The sequence below is a fragment of the Ochlerotatus camptorhynchus genome, unplaced genomic scaffold (genome assembly GCF_037179485.1).
Source record: "Ochlerotatus camptorhynchus isolate MF236.1 unplaced genomic scaffold, CSIRO-AGI_Acam_v1.1 ptg000434l, whole genome shotgun sequence".
In the NCBI taxonomy this organism is placed as follows: Eukaryota; Metazoa; Arthropoda; class Insecta; order Diptera; family Culicidae; genus Ochlerotatus; species Ochlerotatus camptorhynchus.
This window is the reverse complement of record NW_027040920.1, coordinates 8,694,639-8,719,893: the sequence shown is the minus strand read 5'-3', so window position 1 is coordinate 8,719,893 and position 25,255 is coordinate 8,694,639. Positions and strand designations below refer to the sequence as shown.

At 38.2% G+C, this 25,255-nt stretch overlaps 1 long non-coding RNA gene across 1 annotated transcript; it reads right to left on the bottom strand.

Moving 5' to 3' along the window:
• Window positions 1-18,153: 18,153 nt before the first annotated feature.
• LOC135711657 (uncharacterized) lies at window positions 18,154-22,277 on the bottom strand. The gene is made up of 2 exons (XR_010518498.1): window positions 21,384-22,277; window positions 18,154-19,674 (listed from the first exon to the last, which is right to left on the bottom strand). It is a non-coding gene; the product is annotated as an uncharacterized LOC135711657 (long non-coding RNA).
• Window positions 22,278-25,255: the final 2,978 nt, after the last annotated feature.

Genomic DNA, 25,255 nt, shown 5'->3' with positions numbered 1-25,255 from the left:
GACACTGTAAGTTGATACTTTTGTTTTCGCGTGATAAATTGCAACGAAAGACTTTTGCAGGGCAACGAACAATTCCAACGTACCGATGTAATTGTACCTATATACCCTTAAAGAACCCAATTACGCTACCTCTCCGCTCATCATCTCTGTCAATGAACCGTGTTCTATCAGAAGATAACTCCTGATTTACAATAAGCTTTTCAGCCCTTTCTGAAGATACATTTTCTTCATCAAAAAGTTTCTTTTGTAGTTGGCGGTCATATAACAAAGCATCGCGGATGGCTCGCTCCTTAAAAGCAAGCAGCTAAAATTTGCGCTGCTTGTTTTCTTGCTTTTTCCTATGACAATATCGCAACTGAGTTTAACTGTCAACTCTCTTCAAAGCCAAAACGGTAACTTTGTTTTTACCGCCTTTTACCCCATGCAAGTAGGGTTGCCACTACAGATAATTCTTCTATGTTGTTGAGTTCATTACATAGCGTTCTTAAATACACCAGATTGGTTTTGTTTTTGAACTTCAAACGCTACAAAATGCAGTAATCTAGTTTCTCCCATACCGGGGTCCGCAACAAGTAAAATATGTTGCTGGTTTTTGAATGTTACTCGAAGCTCTTCAACAAATTTTGTATCACTAATCTGTCGAACTATTGTGCTAGTCTTATCCTGGCAGTTTCTGAACAATGTTTAACAATTTACCCACTGATTGTCTTACGATGTCCTTCTTTCTTCTGCCGCTGGCATTACGCGAGTTAAGTCTATACGGATGTGATAAACTTTTTAAAGAATAACTTCTTAACTACTCGCTAGCTAAAACCGAACTGGACTTTATTTTTCAATCAAACCTAACTACAGTCCATATTGCCTACTCTGCATTTCCTCCGCTGGTGCCATCGTCCAAATTCCGTCCGTTGCCATCGTCGATCAATTTGCCTTGTCTTGCATGTTCGTAGCTGCCCATCCGGTGTGCCGTCGTTGCCAAGTTCCAAAGTGCATGTTCAGCATCAGCATTCCAGCCGGGAGGCTTCGGTGCTAACTCGCGGTTCTGTAATTGTAGCCATCGCCATTCTTATTGGTCATTTGTGTAGGGAAACAAAACACAACAATGAAAAAAAAAATTAAAATACAATCCCAAAAAACAATATTTCTCTCAACTATAAAAAGAGGGAAAAAAATCACGTACCTGTCTAATCGCTGCGACGGAACAAAGCTCGTATTCAATTTGAACAGCAGTCCAAAAGCCCAAAATACGGTCAATTCTGGTCCTGATTCCTGACTTAATTCATAATAATGATGGGATTCAGCAGCAACAGAACTCCAGCACAACGGAACTGGCAACAAAACGCACTTCAAATTCATCTTCTTCTTCACTACCCAGGTCCATGAACCGTTCCGAAAGGTCAGCGAACTGTAGCCGATCGTCGATGCACTATCTCAGAAGGTCGATGAACTTTATCAAGGAGTAATGACCTTATCGATACTCGCAGACACAAACCACTTGCTACCAATGCATCCTTCCTCAGGAAATTCAAAGCACTAAAATTGGCGCTGCTTGTTTTCTTGCTTTTTCCGATGACAATATCGTAACTGAGTTTAACTATCAACTCTCTCCAAAGCCAAAACGGTAACTTTGGTTTTACCGCCTTTTACCCCATGCAAGTAGGGTTGCCACTACAGATACTTCTTCTATGTTGTTTAGTTCATTACATAGCGTTCTTAAATACATCAGATTGGTTTTGTTTTTGAACTTCAAACGCTACAAAATGCAGTAATCTAGTTTCTCCCATACCGGGGTCTGCTGTAAGTAAAATATGTTGCTGGTTTTTGGATGTTTCCCGAAGCTCTTCAACAAATTTTGTATCACTAATCTGTCGAACTATTGTGCTAGTCTTATCCGTATCTGTTACCTTGCCGTTGCCTGGCAGATTCTGAACAATGTTTAACAATTTACAATTTGTCTTACGATGTCCTTCTTTGTTCTGCCTCTGGCATTACGCGCTTTATCATACCTGTCTGCATTACTCGCTTTATTCGTCCAAAGCATTGTTCTATACCTTGTTTGGCCAAAAAGTGCTTCCTATTTTCGTTATCAGGTTTGTTACATTCGACAAAATAAGCTTTCAGATCGATATACGCTTATGTACTGATTGTCATCGGGGAATTTAAAAAAAACGTTTTGTTCACTTGAACACTTGTATTCACTTCATCAAATTAGAACTACAGATCAAACTAGAACTACCAACCGATCACTTTTAGAGTCAACTAAGAACTGACTGCCTGTTCTACTTACGACCATCTAACAACCTAACTATTCTGTTAAACTGCTGAGGTCAGCTGGGAACAGTCTACGTCGCCACGATGTCCTCCATCGAATCGTCACGTACCGGGATTCAGGTTGCACTCGATGAGGTTAGTCGGAACTGAATCTGATCTATTCCAGACGCTATGTGGGAACGACGATGTTGTTTCTGGGAATGATGAATTGGCTGGTTGCATGGCTTGCCTGCCGTGGAAACTACAATGTAAGGTGGATGGGCTGGATCTTAGGCAGGCTGGGACATAACTATGTGTCGAAATTTTCTAATGGTTTACAAAAATCTGAAAATATATTAGGGTAGAGAACTACTTCAGCCTAATCGCCCATTTTGGGCCTATCGAGCAGAAAACTTCAAATAAATCCATGACTTCAGAGTTAACAAGTCAATTATGCGTTTGGTACGATACTTTAGTTAATAAACTACCGAACGAAGTCAATGAGAACGCGTGATATGAAGGTTTGCACCCATTATTCTCAAAAACAAATGAAGCGCTCCGACCGAATCAACTTTTATCTTCATCCGATAGGCCGAAGTGAATTCATTGGCGTTTCAATTGCGTTTCAGTGCGTTAGGCCGAGTTTAAAATCCGTAGGCCGAGTTTGGCGTCAAGAAGCAGTGTTGGACTTTTGACAATATCTCAACGATTGGTTTCTCGTTTTCAACTCTTACGTACGTACGGAAAGGTAAATAAATTTGGAAATCATCAATAATAATAACATTCCGTTTGGTGCTAAACTGAACTAGATTAAGAAAGACTAAGTGCGGGTTATGCTTAATAGGCCGGAAATGGGGTAGTTAACCCTACTTATTTTGACAGTTTGGTTTGTGGTATCGATTAGTTTAATTATTGGATTAGCACTATTAATTATGGAGTTAGCACAAAATACTCCTGGTTTAATTTCTTTGTACGTAATCTTGATTAGTATTAATATTTGGAATTTGGCTGCATACTTCACATCGAGGAGGGATTAATAAGTTTCCGTTTAGGATGTCTTCGATTGGAATTTCTATCGGTTGTGGTTTTATGCATTCATTCGTTAAATTTAATGATATTTCGGTCGAGCCTAAAGTCTCTATAGATTGTTGGTGTATCCCTGTAATTGAGCATGTTTGGTGTCTATTGATTAGTCCTATATTATTTAATTTTGAAGATTTGAGTACAGAAATTTCTGCTCCTGAGTCTACTAGAAAGGTATATTTGAAGTTAGAAAATTCTGTTCTCAAGCTTACAAAGTTTGATAATACGGTAGATAACTTAATACTTTGACGGGACATTCGGGGTTTTTAAAAAGAAACTAAACCGAACTACCGATCTCGAGAGCTAGAATAGAACCGAATACAACGAATCAAGAAGACTGGCAACAGGTCATTCCCGACAATCCGCCCACCATTTGAAAATTTAATTCTAAAAATAAAAATAATTGTTCTGTTTTTCGGATTTGTCATTTCCTGCTGCCGACTCCTGTGGCTCAGTTACTTGAGTAGTCGAATCAAATGGTTGCATCATTTGTTGCTCTTCCTGGATTTGAACAAAGTATTCTGGATAGTAATGCAAGTTATAATCTACATTTTGCGAATAATGACCGTAGTCAATTGGATCAAATTCTAGATGAAAGTTGGGCCTATTCATATAATTGATTTTTCTAGTTCTTATGGATGGGTCGACATCCATAGGAACTGGTTTGGGTTGGGAGATGTTTCTTGGAGGGAACATGTTTTGCATTGGAGCTGGTTGTTGCCTGAATTGATTTAATGGATTTGGGTTCGATTGCATTTTGAACGGGTTCGGATTTGAGTACATTTTAAATGGATTTTGATTTTCATTCTGCATGAAGGGTTTTGGTTGTGGGTGAAAGCTACTTTGTCTAGGTATTGGTTTGAATTGTGGATATGATATAGGTTGGAATGAAGGTCTGGGTTGGAATTGTGGTTTGGGTGGAATGGGAGGTGTGTGATTTGAAGGCATTCTTTACGTAGGCGTAGTTGCTTTCTTCAGAACATAAGCGTAAAGCCTCCTTCATGGTTTTCGGTGCTTGCGCTCTAATTACTGACCCTAAGGGTTCTTTCAACCCGGCCACGAAAACTTTGAGTCCGATATCTTGGTAGAATCTCTTTTTTGATGTTCTAACATCTAAATTCATTTCGCTTAAGCACAGCTGATTCAGCAGTAGTGAGATTATATGGGAAACTTTCCCGTAGAATTCTTCCTTTCCACTGTTCCTATTTGCGATAATTTAAATAAGTCTCTCGTCAGTGAGACTTCGTCCCTGTTGTCATTATAATGGGTTATTAAATTTGCTTTTATGTCCTTCCAGGAAAGTTCGGTGCCGTACAGTTCTAGTACTGTGTCAGCATCTCCTATAATTTTTGATCTGATACCTTGGATCCACACTCTGTACATTGGTGTTCCGTTTGCTTCTTCGATAATAGGTATTATGTTATCAATTGCCCTGAGGAATTGATGTAATTTTATTGGGTTTCCATCATAGCATGGTAAATCTCTTAAAATCTGAGGAGTTTGTAATTTTTTTAGAACTCTCTCCGATGGAGATATCGTCCCACTTTGAGAGTTTGTAATTTGATTTTCGAGCTGACCAACTAACTCCGCTCTTTGTTGGGCAATTTGTTCAACGTTTGCTTTCTCTGCTTGAGCAGCTTGAATAGCATGCGCTGCTCCCTCTGCCTCTAAACTAAGTTGAGCAATCTGATCCTCTCGTGCCGCTAGGGCTTGCTGTAAATTAGCAATTTGTTGTTTCACACTTTCCATTATCACTCACTTTAACACTCAATTTTTCGTCAAGATAAAACTTCGGATTTATTCACATTTACTTTGATAACGCACAATTAATCATAAATAAAAGAAGTTAACTCACCTATGGTTTAATCCTAATGGATCCACTCCAGTATTCGTCCGTTGTGGGTTCCTACGTGCCAGTTGCACGCTTTGTTGGGTTGAAACGTCACTGATTAGCGATATTCACTCACCGAAAATGACTGCTTCTTAAATGTAGGTTGCACGCAGTGTTGGGCTCTAGACTTGGTCACAAATTGACGATATTCGTTCGCCAATGGATTTCTCCGGATCACAATGAACTAAAACTCAATCACTTTTCGCGTATCCTACCGACGACTGCGCCACTTAATACTTTGACGGGACATTCGGGGTTTTTAAAAAGAAACTAAACCGAACTACCGATCTCGAGAGCTAGAATAGAACCGAAGACAACAAATCAAGAAGACTGCCAACTTTGCCAAAATTCAAGCGACAGATACAGTAGCGCTGCGCTTGAGTGAAGGTGGAAGCAACGCATAGAAAAATGAGCAAATACACAAACCCTTCGTCTGTGGATGTAATCTTTGCTATCAAATTCGTTCGAAGCATTTACCTTTGAGCGACAGATGACTCGATTGTACCTGTCTCATAGCGTTCGTATGAGAAAATGGAAGAGTTGCCAGTCTTCTTGATTTGTTGTCTTCGATAGAACTGAACTGATTTATTGTCTTTTAATTTCATTACACTTCTAAACGATGCATACACTCTCAGAACTATGATGATGGCTGATCTGCTTACGTCTGCATGGTCCCGTGGGAATGCGATTTGTTATAGTTTACATCACGATGCTGCTAACTGACGATGTGCTGACTGTTGTGGGAATGAATGAGCGATGTTCGGGATTGATGTTGATGCTAGGTGTAATGCTGGTTCCGGTGAAGTCTCCGAGGATTCGTTGTTAACTGATATATTAAAAAGTGGTTTGTAATGTTCGTTGTACTGGTGGTTGCTGGTCTTGCCGCTGTTGTTGTGATTGTTGTTTATTTACGATCACCGACTTCGACTAAGTCGAACAGACTGAACTACTTAATACTATTTTCTAGACTTAATTCCTAATCGTATGTGAAAATACAGTTTTGGACATGTTAAAATCGAATTTGTCGTCAACTTCATTAAAAGCCCGGAGACACGAATCAAGTGGATTGTGATGCCCATAGTTCGTCCTGTGGTACGGAATTGCCAGTAGAGGTGAACTTCGGAAGCGACGTGGAGGAATGTTGATCGGTATCTGCTCAAGAAGTGCAGGACAGTCAATACCTCCTGTGATGACATCAAACACGAACATACGCTGCATTTTAATTCGCCTCGATGACAGACTTTCTAAGTTGATCAATCGGCATCGGTCGGGGTAAGAAGGAAGATTTACTGGGTCATTCCAGGGAAGCTGGTGTAGAGCGAATCGTATGAATTTCCTCTGCACATGCTCAATTGCTAAGATCTGCGTCGCGTAGAATGGTGTCCATACAGGAGCAGCATACTCCAGGATACTTCGCACTAACGAACAATATAACGTTTTGATGGCGTACACATCAGTAAAATCTGAAGCATGTCGACGAATAAATCCGAGTGCAGAAAATGCTTTGGCGCTTATAATAGTTACATGTTCGTTAAACTTCAATTTTGAGTCAATAGTAACGCCCAGATCACAAATCGATAGAACTCGCTCCAGTATGACGGATTCCATTTTAATTTGATGGACAATGGGCCTGGTGCGTCGCGTAAACGAAATAACTTTGCATTTGTCCCTGTTCACGCGCATTCCATTATCGCTACACCAAACGAGCATAACGTTTATGTCCTCTTGCAACACCATGCAGTCTTCTGAAGAAGTGATGATACGATGAATCTTCAAGTCGTCGGCCAAAGAAAGGTTAAAAGAAGAGAGCAGCATACACAAGTCATTTACGAAGATATTGAAGATCAGCGGCCCAAGAACGCTTCCTTGGGGTACACCGGACGTGATGTTTTTTTTTTAAAACTTTATTAAAGAGATTTTTAGCCTTAGGCTAGTTCATCTCTAAAAACCGGACGTGATGTTGAACCGCTGGGATTGTGCCGCATTCACTACAACACAACCGGTTCTGTCCGACAGGTACGAGAACAACCACTGCGTTATCCATTCCGGATGTCTATGACCAAGATATGTGGTACAGTGTCGAAGGCCTTGGTGAAATCTATATAAATCGAATCAACTTGTTGTCCATGTTCAACTTCGCGAGACAAGGTGTTGACGTAAAACATCAGATTTGTAGACGTGGAGCGTTGTTTCATGAAACGATGTTGGCTGCCGGAGATTAATAAAGATACGGCGTTATACAGAACGTTATGCACCAGTTTTTCGAAAATTTTGCTGACGTTGATTAAAGTTGCCGGATTTGTAGATTGGAATGATAGAAGCTGATTTCCAAGCCACTGGGAACATCCTGTCATGCAGCGAACCGATGTTATGGGAGATGCAAGTGCGGTGGAGCAATTCTTCAGCAGCAAGGGTGGTATACCGTCCATTCCAGGTCCTTTATCAACGTCGAGTTCTTCAATGGCTTTCACCACTTCGACAACGGAAAACTGAACGTCAGGTAGATTTATGTCTGGTGAAGCAATATGGGCAAAGCGGTTGAAGCGAGGAACAGGCGATGATTTGCTAAATACGCTCTCGAAGAACTTGGCGAATAGGCTTGCTGCTTCCGAATTAGAGCTAGCGATGGTTTCGTCGTATTTAACGTTAGTTGGAATGCGAGTAGCCGATTTTTGGCTTCTGACAAAATTCCAGAAACATGAAGGATTTTGCTTGACATCTGATTGAATCTTAGCCATGTAACTTTCATACGTGGAAAAGAGAAGTGCCTTGTACGTTGTTTCTACTTCCTGAAGGTTATTCCGCTCACTATCGGACTTCATCAGAAAGAAACGGCTGCGTGCTTTCCTGAGGACGTTTCGTAGATGACATAGTTCAGAGGTCCACCAGGGCTTGTTGTAGACTGAAGAAGCTCGTTGTCTCTTTTGAGGTACTTGGTCACTAAGAACGTCGTAAAGTTTATCATAGAAAGCTGATACAGACTCGTCCAATGATTCCCGTCGCAGTAGAGCATCCCATTCGATGTTTGAGAGCACGTCATCCAAACGACCAAAATCACACGACTGAAAATTAAAGTTGAATCTCACCGTTGTGATTGTGCCATTACAGCTTTCGTCAAGAAGCAAGATAAATGGTGCGTGATGGTCGTCAATTGGTAAAAGTGGAGTTGAGGGTACAATGTTTGTTGATGGTGCCCCCCAACTGGCTCCTGTTGAGGGGCCAGTTGGTTTTCCTGGTTCACGGTTTCTATTATTACCGTTGAATCTAGCGTTATTGGGTCTAAAATTCTGGTTATTTTGATTGTTCCGCCAATTGGCATTATTAGTTTGCCTTTGATAGTTATCATTGTATCTAGACTGTTGGTTGCTAAATTGTCGTTGGTTTGACCAGTTCTGATGTAGTCGTTGGTTGTTTTTTGCATATTTTCGTTTATCATTTGGATGAATTTGATGTCCTTGGATAAAATCGTTTTGGCCCAGGTCTTAAATTTAGCCTGTAGAATAGAACGTTCGTTGATTTGTTTGCATTATTTTCTGATTCGAGTTCTGAAGCCTTCTCAATTGCTCTGCTTAGTGAATTATAGTAACAATTTTGTTCATTTCTAATGCCGTTTATTAGACCTTTTATTCCTGCTTTATTAGCGAGTTTAGTGGCAGTATTTACAGGCACTTGTTCTCCTAAATAAGCTTTTTCTAGGTCAATTGTTAGCTTTTCCAACGGGTTAATGAAATTTTCAAAATTTCCATTTTGCCTTGTAGCATTTATCTTTGCTTTTGCCGAGCACATTTCTTTTAGTTTATTTATAATTTCATCCACGCTGGCAGGGTTATCATTCACTGCTGCGCGTGCCTTGCCTCCTAATCTTGATAGGATTGTCTGGAAGGCAGCTTGTTTGTTATTGTCATTAATTAATCGTTTGCAAGCATTTAAAGCTGCTACAATACCTTCTAGCTTATCACCATTGCCATCGTACGGTGGTACAAGTGAGGTGATAACTTTAATAATTTCTACAATACTTGTCATTTTTGTTGTTTTAGCCAGTCTGATACAAAATATGAGTGAGATTGTCGCGATTTTGAACCTGGAACATACCCTTGAATTTTCTAATCTCAACTTAATATATTCATTTATTTCTTGAACTAAGTTCCTACTTTGTTTAACATAATAATTAATTTATTTGGGTTTAATTTGCTTTCATTTTCTAAGGTAGTTTCTGTTATTGATTCATAAATTACTTTAACTTTAGTTTGTTTTGAAATCAAAGTATTTTGTAAGTTATTTTTAATTTTTAATAATATTTCAATATTTAAATCTAATAGTTTTTAAACTTCCATAGAAGAAGATATTTTAATATCAATAATTATGTAGTATTTTTTTTTACAAGTTGAAGTCTCATGAAGTACCTCCTGAATAGTACTGTAGGTGTAATAAAAAGATCGGTTTACCTTGGTTGCTGCTACTGTTGTCGTATTTACCCTTGTTCTAGATGTACACGTTAGAGTGGATTTATTTTGGGTCCGATGAAGGCGTCGTTGTCCTTATTAGCTGAGTGGTGCGAAGTGAAATTTTCTTCATGTTGGTAGTGTTGAAATAAACGTTTCATCACCGTCGGTTGGTAGAGAGAAGTGTCAAACGGCTTTTTGTGCAGAGCCGATTCGTGACTTTGTGATTGTTTGTTGACATTGTTCATAGCTGGAGTGGAGTGGAATAAAATTCAGAATGAAGTGTTTTGCTCACTTTTGCAATTATAAAGATGGACACGACGAAAAGCGAAGCCTATTCAGGTTTCCCAAGGATTCAGCAGTACGAAAAGAGTGGCTCAGTTTCTGTGAGGTGGATCTCAATTTTCAAATCAAATCCAGTGACCGGTTGTGCAGTATTCATTTTGATAAAAATTGTGTAAAACATCTGAATTCAGTTGCAAATCAGATGCAAATTTAATGTGGCCGACGATATCTATGGAAGTGCTGTCGAAATTCCCTGGGACCTCCAATGGCAACGATTTGACTTCCCTCCAAATCGTGTGAAACTCGAACATGAAAACTCTATAGAACCCCCGTAGAACCTCGCTGGCAGCAACTAAAATATCCACTGAAACCTCTTCTGTCGCGGGAAAAATCTGTTGAAATTTCCTGGAACTTTTGTACTATCATCACAAGAACGTTCTCCGAAGTCACAGTCGTTCCTGAGCGAAAAAAAAATCGGAGAGGTTTTTTTCAGCGCAGGAGTCTACTTTGGTCCAAAATACGCAATAATACTGTTATTTTTAATTGTTTGAGTCGTTTCGAATCACGTTTTTAAAAAGATCAAAAACATTACTGAAAAATATTTATTTTTTATTTTGGACGATAACAATACTTCTATCTATTTCAACGAACCACAATGATAAAAAAGTGGTTCGATTTGACAGCTCGAAAGTGGTTCGATTTTGAGGTCCGTCTTCGCACCACTCAGCTTATTAGCTGCTGGTCGTTCAGCTTGATGTAGTTTTCCTTATTAAAACACGCTGATATTCACGTTTTTCCATTACTGTTGATTAATTGGTGTTGCCTTTTTTCACTGTTGCTTATTCTGCGTATGGGAATTCGGGTTGAAACCGACAACCTATCGATTTCCATAGGTATTTAATTTTTCGATCCACAAACGTCTCGGAATCTTATTTTGATTCAATATGCACCGCCTTTTACCCCACGCAAGTAGGGTTGCCACTACAGATACTTCTTCTATGTTGTTTAGTTCATTACATAGCGTTTGGTTACATCAGATTGGTTTTGTTTTTGAACTTCAAACGCTACAAAATGCAGTAATCTAGTTTCTCTCATACCGGGATCTGCAACAAGTAAAATATGTTGCTGGTTTTTTAATGTTCCCCGAAGCTCTTCAACAAATTTTGTATCACTAATCTGTCGAACTATTGTGCTAGTTTTATTCTTGCCGTTGTAGTTCTTTCCACGTATGGCTTTCGGACGACGAACTTCACGCTTAGTAGGTTGATTAACGAATGTGTTTTTATTGACTTCTACTGACTTATTCTAACTTCCATTTACCTGAGATACTTGAAGCCATTATTTACTTAATTAACCAATCACCGATTATTACCTGATAGAGAGGTCCAAATTAATTGAGAGAAAGAGCTATGGTGAGAGAGCACTTAGTCAGCATTGTGACACTCCGTGCTAGTTGGAAACAGCCTACGAGTATTGACACTGTAAGTTGATACATTTGTTTTCGCGTGATAAATTGCAACGAAACGTGCCGATGTAATTGTTCGTTGAACCTTTGGATATTTAATTTAATTTTGAAGAACGAGAACATGCATGATTTGGTGACATGTGAAAATCACATGCTACACCACTACAGATACTTCTTCTATGTTATTGAGTTCGTTACATAGCGTTCTTAAAAACACAAAGAATACAGCAGATTGGTTTTGTTTTTGAACTTCAAACGCTACAAAATGCAGTAATCTAGTTTCTCCCATACCGGGGTCTGCAACAAGTAAAATATGTTGCTGGTTTTTGAATGTTCCCCGAAGCTCTTCAACAAATTTTGTATCACTAATCTGTCGAACTATTGTGCTAGTCTTATTCTTATCTGTTACCTTGCCGTTGCCTGGCAGCTTCTGAACAATGTTTAACAATTTACCCACTGATTGTCTTACGATGTCCTTCTTTCTTCTGCCTCTGGCATTACGCGAGTTAAGTCTATGCGGATGTGATAAAGTTTTTAAAAAATAACTTCTCAACTACTCGCTAGCTAAAACCGAACTGGACTTTATTTTTCAATCAAACCTAACTACAGTTCATATTGCCTGCATTTCCTCCGCTGGTGCCATCGTCCAAATTCCGTCCGTTGCCATCGTCGATCAATTTGCCTTGCCTTGCATGTTCGTAGCTGCCCGCCCGGTGTGCCGTCGTTGCCAAGTTCCAATGTGCATGTTCAGCATCAGCATTCCAGCCGGGTGGCTTCGGTGCTAACTCGCGGTTCTGTAGTTGTAGCCATCGCCATTCTTATTGGTCAATTGTGTAGGGAAACAAAACACAACAATGAAAAAAAAAAAATTAAAATACAATCCCAAAAACAATGTTTCTCTCAACTATAAAAAGAGGAAAAAAAATCACGTACCTGTCTAATCGCTGCGACGGAACAAAGCTCGTATTCAATTTGAGCAGCAGTCCAAAAGCCCAAAAGACGGTCAATTCTGGTCCTGATTCCTGACTTAATTCTTAATAATGATGGGATTCAGCAGCAACAGAACTCCAGCACAACGGAACCGGCAACAAAACGCACTTCAAATTCATCTTCTTCTTCACTACCCAGGTCCATGAACCGTTCCTAAAGGTCAGCGAACTGTAGCCGATCGTCGATGCACTATCTCAGAAGGTCGATGAACTTTATCAAGGAGTAATTACCTTATCGACACTCACAGACACAAATCACTTGCTACCAATGCCTGCTTTCTGGATGAAATTCAAAGCACTAAAATTTGCGCTGCTTGTTTTCTTGCTTTTTCCGATGACAATATCGTAACTGAGTTTAACTGTCAACTCTCTCCAAAGCCAAAACGGTAACTTTGGTTTTACCGCCTTTTACCCCACGCAAGTAGGGTTGCCACTACAGATACTTCTTCTATGTTGTTTAGTTCATTACATAGCGTTCTTAAATATGTACACCAGATTAGTTTTGTTTTTGAACTTCAAACGCTACAAAATGCAGTAATCTAGTTGCTCCCATACCGGGGTCTGCTGCAAGTAAAATATGTTGCTGGTTTTTTAATGTTTCCCGAAGCTCTTCAACAAATTTAGTATCACCAATTTGTCTAACTATTGTGCTAGTCTTATCCGTATCTGTTACCTTGCCGTTGCCTGGCAGTTTCTGAACAATGTTTAACAATTTACAATTTGTCTTACGATGTCCTTCTTTGTTCTGCCTCTGGCATTACGCACTTTATCACACCCGTCTGCATTTGACGCTTTATTCGTCCAAAGCATTGTTCTAAATCTTGTTTGGTCAAAAAGTGCTTCCTATTTTCGTTATCAGGTTTGTTACATTTGACAAAATAAGCTTTCAGATCGATATACACCCCTATTCTGTATTTCGTTTCGAACGAAATTCTCATACAAAAAAATAATTTTTTGTATGAGAATTTCGTTCGAAACGAAATACAGAATAGGGGTGATACGCTTATGTACTGATTGTCACCAGGGAATTTTTAAAAAACGTTTTGTTCACTTGAGCACTTGTATTCACTTCATCAAATTAGAACTACAGATCAAACTAGAACTACCAACCGATCACTTTTAGAGTCAACTAAGAACTGACTGCCTGTTCTACTTACGACCATCTAACAACCTAACTATTCTGTTAAACTGCTGAGGTCAGCTGGGAACAGTCTACGTCGCCACGATGTCCTCCATCGAATCGTCACGTACCGGGACTCAGGTTACACTCGATGAGGTTAGTCGGAACTGAATTTGATCAATTCCAGACGCTATGTGGGAACGACGATGTTGTTTCTGGGAATGATGAATTGGCTGGTTGCATGGCTTGCCTGCCGTGGAAACTACAATGTGGGAGAATTATTTTATTTTGAAGACTATCTTCAATAGGTATTGTTATTGTATGGGTTTGAAAGTTGAAGTTTAGTAACCAATATTCGTAATTAATATTGCACTTATATTTAGTAAAAAAAATCACGTCCCAATATACCATCTGTTGGTATTGGAAAATCATCATTAACAATTTGAAATGCATGACTGACATTTACGCAGTCGTTAAATCTTAAATTTGTGGTAGTCTCTGCAATAGTTTCAGTAAGTCCATTAGTTATTCCTGAAATTCTATATCTTTTATTAATGTTCACAGGTTGATAATACGAAATTTTTCCACATTTAAACAGTGAAATATCAGCTCCGCTGTCTATTATTAATGTACACTTAGAATTAGTCATATGTACATCTATGGTAATAAAATTTACAGCATTTATATTTGTTAAGTATATTAATGTTGATGGTGCTGATTTGGTGGCACCATTGCTTGATCTAAAAAATTGCTAGTATTATTGTTATTATTATTATTTTGTACAAGTTGTTGCTGTGCTTGCTGGTGGAATGGATTTAGTTGTACAGGTACATACTCTGATGTATGCATTTGTGGAGGTACATTCTGTACTTGCACTGCATTGCTAGTATAAATTCGACGTTGAAAATTAGTATTGTATCTTCCGTTCCAATCTCTATTTTGGTAATAATTATTCCTATTATGGGAAAAATTATTTCGCTGCTGAGAAAAGTTTCCATGTTGTGTATGATGGCTTGGATTTCTTTGGACATTATTCCTACCATTATTTTGGAATTGGTTAGTACGATTGTCATTGTTACGACTGAAGTTGTTTTGTTGGTATTGTTTATTTGGCTTCTTTCCTTTAAATGCCAATATTTGCGCAATTTGCGGGGGCATTTTCTTGCACCTTTTGTGTAGCTTCCCTTATATCATTAAATGTACCTGCTTTTAAAATTACCATTGTCTCGGCACAGTGGATACCGCTTATTAATGTGTCTACTCCGGCTTTTGTTGCCATTGTTTTTGACACTGGTTCTGGTATTCCATTGTTTAGATAAACTGCTTTCAGTTTATTTGTGAGGTTTTCTACCTCGTCACAACATTTATCTACAGAATCTTTTTGCTTATTTGTGGGGATTCTTCATTGAAAAGGGGTAAATTAATGAACGATGGTCCGTTTTTATCAAAAATTTACGTCCATACAAATACGGACGGAAATGTAACACTGCCCAATGAATTGCTGTTAATTCCTGTTCAATTGTTGATTTATGAGATTCACCTTTGGTAAATGCCTTACTGGCAAACGCAATTGGCTTTTCTACTCCATCGTGCAATTGAGCAAGTACAGCACCACAAGCCAACTTTGAGGCATCTGTGGTTAGAATGAATGGTTTGTGAAAATCGGGAAACTGAAGAATGTTTGGTGATATTAGGCATTTCTTCAGTGTATCGAAAGCGTTTTGACATTCAACATTTCATACAAATTTCTCATTCTTTCTAAGAAGCTTATTTAATGGATTACACATATTTGCAAAATTTGGTATAAATCGTCGATAATAGTTGCAAAAAGCAACGAATCGACGTATCTCATCAGGGTTATTTGGGACGGGGTATTTTTCGATAATTGAATACTTAGTTTTATCTGGTTGAATCCCAATATTTGATATGTGATGCCCTAAATAGGTCACATCACTTTTAAAGAAATTACATTTTGTAGGGTTAAGCTTAAGATTATACTTTCTTAAGCAATTGAAAACTTCACGAAGATTTGCAAGATGATGATTTATTGAACAACCGATGACTATGATGTCATCGATGTATAAAATTGCACATTGAGAAGGAAGTCCGCATAAAGCGATCGACATCATCCTCTGAAAGCTATTTGGGCTGACGTTCAACCCAAATGGCAATCTGTTAAACTCATAATGTCCGTTGATTGAAGAGAAAGCAGTATATTTCTTGCTTTCGTTTGTTAAAGGAATCTGATGAAATCCTGACATGAGGTCGAGCGTTGAAAAGTACTTTGCTCGACCCAAATGATCAAGAATTTCATCAATTCTTGGTAAAGGAAATTTGTCAGGGGATATTTTTTTATTTAGCTGGAAAAAGTCTATAACCAGCCGCCATTTTTTTATTTGCATCTGATTTTTTCGGGACCAAAAGTATTGGGTTATTGTAGGGTGATGTGGAATGTTGAATTACTTTATCATCCAACATCTTTTTAATTTGCCTGTCTATTTCATCTTTCTGAGATTCCGGCGTCCGATAATTTTTTATACATACCGGATGGGAATCATGAAGGGAAATTTTTTGTTTGTAAAAGTTGTTTGCTGTTAAAACATCATTTTTAAGAGCAAAAATATCATTAAATTCTTTACATAATTTTTTAAGTTTTGGGTTTATATTTGAATCAATTGATTGATCCAAGTTTAATTCATTTAATAATGTTTGATTTCTTTTATCATCTTTGTGCATTGCCTTAGGTATCAACTTAGGTTTAAATTTAAATGATATACTTTTCATCTCGTCATTAGTATTTATTATTTTCATATATTTGTTTTGAGTGTCTACTACACCATTTGCACAAAACACCCCGGGTTGTATTTCTTCTGCAATGGTAACACTCTCTTCTATTTTATGTACTATATTAATTTGCCTTATAATTTCACATCTGGGTGGAATTATATAATTTCCTCCCAGCTGGTTTGTAATTGGTATTGCAATTGAATTATTATCTAATTGTATTGATAATAAAAATGAATCATAGTCAATTGTACATCTGTATTTACACAAAAAATCTCTTCCCAAAATTCCATCCGTGGGTATAGGAAAACTATCTTCCACTATATGAAAATTTTGAGGGAGAGTTGAATCTTCAATCTGAATATTTGTATAAGTATCGCCTAAAGTGGATATTGTTCCACTTCCAATACCAGTAACGTTGCATTTATTGTTCGGAAAGTAAATTTGAGATTGCTTTATTCTATGTGCTTTGATTATTGATATGTCGGATCCACAGTCTACCATCAAGGAGCAATGTGTGCCCGACGCCTCAATTAACACGCACACGAAATTTGAGGCAGATACGTTTATGGCGTATGCTGCCTGAATGGTTGGCCTAAAGGGTGGACATTTGTCTGATTTTGTACCGGTGGCACTGGGGCTGTAGGTAAGTTTGGATGTAACCCTTCTGGGACCATTTGCTGTTGGTAGTATATGTGACCATTTCTACCACGGTTTCCTCCACGTCCTCTTTGATTATAGTTGTTCGTGGTGTGATATTGACTGATCACTCCAGTGGTTGGTTCGAGAATAATTGTATATTTCGTCATATTTGTTGCTTACAGCTAAACTGTTGGTGTCGACCCGCAGCTTATCAGCTGAGTCAGCACAGTCCCACGTTCGATATCGGGTACAGTACGCTTATGCTTGCGTAGCATCAACAACTGCACCGTCGCGTCAACGAACGACTAATGGTCTGACATAAGCGTATCTAGGGGTATCCACCACAGTGTTCTATCAGAAGATAACTTCTGATTTACAATAAGCTTTTCAGCCCTTTCTGAAGATAAATTTTCTTCATCAAAAAGTTTCTTTTGTAGTTGGTGGTCATTTCCTCCAATTACCAAAGCATTGCGGATGGCTCGCTCCTTAAAAGCACCTAAATCACAACGTTCAACAAGCTGCTTGATAGAAAGCACAAAATCCTCTGATTTTTCATTTTGAGCTTGTCTACGTGTCCAAAATTTGTAGGTGTGGATTGCATCGGAATCCTTTCTATCGAACCTTGTTTTGAGCGCGGTTCTGTAGTTGTAGCCATCGCCATTCTTATTGGTCAATTAGAAACAAAACACAACAATGAAAAAAAAAAAAAAAATAACATACAATCCCAAAAATAATGTTTCTCTGAACTATAAAAAGAGGGAAAAAAATCACGTAACTGTCTAATCGCTGCGACGGAACAAAGCTCGTATTCAATTTGAGCAGCAGTCCAAAAGCCCAAAATACGGTCAATTCTGGTCCTGATTCCTGACTTAATTCTTAATAATGATGGGATTCAGCAGCAACAGAACTCCAGCACAACGGAACTGGCAACAAAACGCACTTCAAATTCTTCTTCTTCTTCACTACCCAGGTCGATGGACCATTCCGAAAGGTCAGCAACTGTAGCCGATCGTCGATGCACTATCTCAGAAGGTCGATGAACTTTATCAAGGAGATACTCGCAGACACAAATCACTTGCTACCCTGCTTTCTGGATGAAATTCAAAGCACTAAAATTTGCGCTGCTTGTTTTCTTGCTTTTTCCGATGATAATATCGTAGTAACTGAGTTTAACTGTCAACTCTCTCCAAAGCCAAAACGGTAACTTTGGTTTTACCGCCTTTTACCCCACGCAAGTAGGGTTGCCACTACAGATACTTCTTCTATGTTGTTTAGTTCATTACATAGCGTTCTTAAATACATCAGATTGGTTTTGTTTTTGAACTTCAAACGCTACAAAATGCAGTAATCTAGTTTCTCCCATACCGGGGTCTGCCACATGTAAAATATGTTGCTGGTTCTTGAATGTTCCTCGAAGCTCTTCAACAAATTTTGTATCACCAATTTGTCTATCTATTGTGCTAGTCTTATCCGTATCTGTTACCTTGCCGTTGCCTGGCAGTTTCTGAACAATGTTTAACAATTTACCCACTGATTGTCTTACGATGTCCTTCTTTGTTCTGCCTCTGGCATTACGCGAGTTAAGTCTATGCGGATGTGATAAAGTTTTTAAAAAATAACTTCTTAACTACTCGCTAGCTAAAACCGAACTGGACTTTATTTTTCAATCAAACCTAACAACAGTTCATATTGCCTGCATTTCCTCCGCTGGTGCCATCGTTCAAATTCCGTACGTTGCCATCTTCGATCAATTTGCCTTGCCTTGCATGTTCGTAGCTGCCCGCCCGGTGTGCCGTCGTTGCCAAGTTCCAAAGTGCATGTTCAGCATCAGCATTCCAGCCAGGTGGCTTCGGTGATAACTTGCGGTTCTGTAGTTGTAGCCATCGCCATTCTTATTGGTCAATTGTGTAGGGAAACAAAACACAACAATGAAAAAAAAAAAATTAAAATACAATCCCAAAAACAATGTTTCTCTCAACTATAAAAAAAGAGGGGAAAAAAATCAAGTACCTGTCTAATCGCTTAGACGGAACAAAGCTCGTATTCAATTTGAACAGCAGTCCAAAAGCCCAAAATACGGTCAATTCTGGTCCTGATTCCTGACTTAATTCTTAATAATGATGGGATTCAGCAGCAACAGAACTCCAGCACAACGGAACCGGCAACAAAACGCACTTCAAATTCATCTTCTTCTTCACTACCCAGGTCCATGAACCGTTCTAAAAGGTCAGCGAACTGTAGCCGATCGTCGATGCACTATCTAAGAAGGTCGATGAACTTTATCAAGGAGTAATGACCTTATCGATACTCACAGACACAAATCACTTGCTACCAATGCCTGCTTTCTGGATGAAATTCAAAGCACTAAAATTTGCGCTGCTTGTTTTCTTGCTTTTTCCGATGACAATATCGTAACTGAGTTTAACTGTCAACTCTCTCCAAAGCCAAAACGGTAACTTTGGTTTTACCGCCTTTTACCCCACGCAAGTAGGGTTGCCACTACAGATACTTCTTCTATGTTGTTTAGTTCATTACATAGCGTTCTTAAATACATCAGATTGGTTTTGTTTTTGAACTTCAAACGCTACAAAATGCAGTAATCTAGTTTCTCCCATACCGGGGTCCGCAACAAGTAAAATATGTTGCTGGGTTTTGAATGTTTCCCGAAGCTCTTCAACAAATTTTGTATCACTAATCTGTCGAACTATTGTGCTAGTCTTATCCTTGCCGTTGTAGTTCTTTCCACGTATGGCTTTCGGACGACGAACTTCACGCTTAGTAGGTTGATTAACGAATGTGTTTTTATTGACTTCTACTGACTTATTCTAACTTCCATTTACCTGAGGTACTTGAAGCCATTATTTACTTAATTAACCAATCACCGATTATTACCTGATAGAGAGGTCCAAATTAATTGAGAGAAAGAGTTATGGTGAGAGAGCACTTAGTCAGTATTGTGACACTCCGTGCTAGTTGGAAACAGCCTGCGAGTATTGACACTGTAAGTTGATACATTTGTTTTCGCGCCGATGTAATTGTTTGTTGAACCTTTGGATATTGAATTTAATTTTGAAGAACGAGAACATGCATGATTTGGTGACATGTGAAAATCACATGCTACACTTCCACTATTCAAATTTTAAAATGTCTTTGGGTTATGGTATACTGGCATCATACCCTATCATAATATACAAAAACCTATATACCCTTAAAGAACCCAATTACGCTACCTCTCCGATCATCATCTCTGTCAATGAACAGTGTTCTATCAGAAGATAACTTCTGATTTACAATAAGCTTTTCAGCCCTTTCTGAAGATACATTTTCTTCATCAAAAAGTTTCTTTTGTAGTTGGTGGTCATTTCCTCCAATTACCAAAGCATTGCGGATGGCTCGCTCCTTAAAAGCACCTAAATCACAACGTTCAACAAGCTGCTTGATAGAAAGCACAAAATCCTTTGATTTTTCATTTTGAGCTTGTCTACGTGTCCAAAATTTGTAGGTGTGGATTGCATCGGAATCCTTTCTATCGAACCTTGTTTTGAGCGCGGTTCTGTAGTTGTAGCCATCGCCATTCTTATTGGTCAATTGGAATCAAAACACAACAATGAAAAAAAAAGAAAAATTAAAATACAATCCCAAAAATAATGTTTCTCTCAACTATAAAAAGAGGGAAAAAAATCACGTAACTGTCTAGTCGCTGCGACGGAACAAAGCTCGTATTCAATTTGAACAGCAGTCCAAAAGCCCAAAATACGGTCAATTCTGGTCCTGATTCCTGACTTAATTCTTAATAATGATGGGATTCAGCAGCAACAGAACTCCAGCACAACGGAACCGGCAACAAAACGAACTTCAAATTCATCTTCTTCTTCTTCACTACCCAGGTCGATGAACCGTTCCGAAAGGTCAGCGAACTCTAGCCGATCGTCGATGCACTATCTCAGAAGGTCGATGAACTTTATCAAGGAGTAATTACCTTATCGATACTCACAGACACAAATCACTTGCTACCAATGCCTGCTTTCTGGATGAAATAGGTACAAAGCACTAAAATTTGCGCTGATTGTTTTCTTGCTTTTTCCGATGGCAATACCGTAACTGAGTTTAACTGTCAACTCTCTCCAAAGCCAAAACGGTAACTTTGCTTTTACCGCCTTTTACCCCATGCAAGTAGGGTTGCCACTACAGATACTTCTTCTATGTTGTTTAGTTCATTACATAGCGTTCTTAAATACATCAGATTGGTTTTGTTTTTGAACTTCAAACGCTACAAAATGCAGTAATCTAGTTTCTCCCATACCGGGGTCTGCAACAAGTAAAATATGTTGCTGGTTTTTGAATGTTCCCCGAAGCTCTTCAACAAATTTAGTATCACTAATCCGTCTAACTATTGTGCTAGTCTTATCCTTATCTGTTACCTTGCCGTTGCCTGGCAGTTTCTGAACAATGTTTAACAATTTACAATTTGTCTTACGATGTCCTTCTTTGTTCTGCCTCTGACATTACGCGCTTTATAACACCCGCCTGCATTTGACGCTTTATTCGTCCAAAGCATTGTTCTAAATCTTGTTTGGTCAAAAAATGCTTCCTATTTTTGTTATCAGGTTTGTTACATTCGACAAAATAAGCTTTCAGATCGATATTCACTTATGTACTGATTGTCATCAGGGAATTTTTAAAAAACGTTTTGTTCACTTGAACACTTGTATTCACTTCATCAAATTAGAACTACAGATCAAACTAGAACTACCAACCGATCACTTTTAGAGTCAACTAAGAACTGCCTGCCTGTTCTACTTACGACCATCTAACAACCTAACTATTCTGTTAAACTGCTGAGGTCAGCTGGGAACAGTCTACGTCGCCACGATGTCCTCCATCGAATCGTCACGTACCGGGACTCAGGTTGCACTCGATGAGGTTAGTCGGAACTCAGGCACGTAGCCATGGGGGGGGGGGGCTATGGGGCTGAAGCCCCTCCCCAAATTATTATAACCATGTAAAAAAAAAAAAATCTGACCCAAGATAATAGATATCTGTTACCTGTACTGTACAGGTAATAGATATCCATTACCTGGGTAAGGTTTTTTTTTATTTTTCATATTATATTAAAATAATTTATGGACGAGGCTTCAGGCCTATAGCCACCTCTAAATGAGACTCGGGCTGTACCTATATAGTGTGCATGAACAATTTATGTTTGCAGCGATTCTGTTAAAGATCATGGGACCATCGAGTTTTTATGAAAGATCAGTCTCGTTTCACTTCCGTAGGAACTAGGGTGTAGACCCAATTTGTGGCCTTCTAAACACAATCCGCACTGTACCCCTCTTTTCAAGCAGGATTTCATACAAAATAGAATGTTTCTACAACAAATGACTTCTTAATTTATTTACCTTTCCATATGTACCATTGGATTTAATAAAGAGTCACACATTGTTTCTATTTAGATTTTAACTCTTTAAATGTTCAAAATTCAAAATAAATTACTTTTCATTTTATCCCAGGTGCTCAAGCCACCTAGTAACTTATCTGCTGTAATTTTTATGATATAAATCTAAGTGATTTTACATTGTTCCTGCCTTAGAAATTCAGTATTTTAAACAGGTCTTCTAAACCTGCATGTCAGTATAACAATTCACATCAAAACTAAAAACTAAAACTATATCTTATCTATGTATAAAGGTAATTAATCGTTGCAATTGAAGATAGCAACGATTTTTCCCTAAAATTATTAATTCTTTTGTTGGACATTAAAACAAATTTTGTTCTAAAGTCTCAACATTCAAAATTCTATGTACTTCGGTAGTACTGTACCAGGGAGGCAATTTCAAAATCATCTTCAGAACTTTGTTCTTAATCCTTTGAAGTTCTTTTTTCCTGGTAGTGCAAGATCTAGACCATATTGGCACAGTATAAAGCAGGACCGGTCTAAAAACTTATTTAAATATTAAAAGTTTATTCTTTAGGCAAAGTATGCATTTTCTGTTTGTAAAAGAATACAAACATCTTATATATTTATTACATCAATGTGATCTTTCAACACAACCACTTTCAATAGGATTACAATCTAAATATCGGTTCTTAATTATGCGAACAGTATAATACAGGTTTTTAAAGAGAGACGAGCTGAAGCAAAATTTGCTGAAATTTTTAATGCAACCTCAAAGCTGCATATGTCTGTTTTCGAATGCGCAGTTACGACTACATCCACGTGCATCCAAGCAAACAATACGTGCAAATCAATCAGTAGAAACACCAGAGGAATACTATCGAAGAGCAGTTTTCATTCCATGACTCGATGCATTGATCCAAAACATGATGGGACGTTTCACAAAAAAAGATGACATCCTGCCGGTGTTCCAAATATTTTTGCCTGGTTTTACAGATATTGGAGAGTCATCCCAACTTGACAAACTTAACTGTTATCTCTGTGATTTCACCAGCGTGGTTGCCAGAGTTGCGACCTATCATAATCACGATCGCCAAACAGTTGATGGTAGTAACGCTTTGTACATTCTTATCAATGTGCTCGTCGAAGCTGACCATCCATCAAGTTGACGAAAGAAGTAAAAAGCAACTGGTGAATGTCGTCTTCTGTTGTGATCCATCACCGATCTGGTCATTCCCGACAATCACGACACTTATCTGTGTTCGTTTTGAAGCAGTTGCTGCTTTGCTTGCTTATTTGAGTGTGTTGGTGAGTGAGCCCAACAGCTTCCGTTTCATGTTGCCTGCTGTGTTTGTGAGCAGCGACCATTACTGGTGATTGTTGTTTGCCATAGCTTTAACTTTCAGAGCGTGACAAAACGATCTGTCAGCGATAGTCGGTTGATGCGAAAACGAGTTTCACGTGAGTGTCATGATATTTTGCATCACTGGCTGGTTGCAGGTAAAGGTGGAATACGAGCTCTGGTGCCGGACATTCATAAATATTAACAAGAATTTTGAGGCATTTGGGCTGCTTGATAAATGTGACCCGACGTATTTTCCAACAATCAATGTTTTGTTGAAGATTTTGTTGACACTACCGGTCACTACAACCAGTGTGGAAAGATCTTTCTCCACACTGAAACGAATTAAAACTAATGGGAAACCAGCGACTTTCGGGCTTGGCTATAATATCAATTATCTGCTTAGAGTAAAGCTAGAAGATTACTTTTGTAATAACCAGGTATAATGTCCAGGGTATGGCTCTACGTTGTGTTTAATTTGTTGCTCAGATTTTTGGACAGCAGTTTGGAGATCGGCAACTGATTCAAATGAAGTAAAAGAATACATTTCTAATTCACTATTTATTACCTCTTTCAGGCAGCACCCTGATCGGAAGTCAAATTCAAACTTAATCTAATTGCATTAAATATTTGCACTTATATAGCTAACTGGAACAATACAAAATATCACAGAATAACGATCAATTCAAAAACAAATCAAAAATACAGTGATGCTAAAACAAAAACTTAAAAACATACAGAATGATGAAGGGAACAATATTCGCTGTTCGTGTTTCGTGTGGATTATATTGCTACCACTGCATCGAGGGATGTTTGTTATTTACCGCCTTCATAAATTTAAATGAATTAGGATCCGGTGCCGGTGATTTTACGATTCAACACCATTAAATCTTAAAATAATTATGTTTAAAAAAATATGTAACAAATTTTTGTCTTTCTTAACAGAATGCAAATCTTGATCATCATTACCAACAGAAAACAATTAAAACTACAAATATTTTCTTGAATTTCATACATTTGTTTAACTTTTCTCATAACTGCGTATTAAAGAGTTTGAAAAATTATTATTTTACATTCTGATGGTTCATTAAAAATTCCGACCAAAAATTAAAACGAATTAACAAAAAAAAAAAAAAAAAAAAATGATGGCACATGATTTTGAACGATTTGGTTAAGGTTAAAAAAAACAGTGTATCAATCGATGTTCAGTTAGGCGCACATTTTATAAATCATTGAAGTTTTTATGTCATAAAATTAGCTCCCCCCGAAACCAAATGCTGGCTACGGGCCTGTCGGAACTGAATCTGATCTATTCCAGACGCTATGAGGGAACGACGATGTTGTTTCTGGGAATGATGAATTGGCTGGTTGCATGGCTTACCTGGCATGGAAACTACAATGTAAGGTGGATGGGCTGGATCTTAGGCAGGCTGGGACATAACTATATGTTGAAATTTTCTAATGGTTTACAAAAATCTGAAAATATATTACTTATTTCGACAGTTTGGTTTGTGGTATTGATTAGTTTAATTATTGGATTAGCACTATTAATTATGGAGTTAGCACA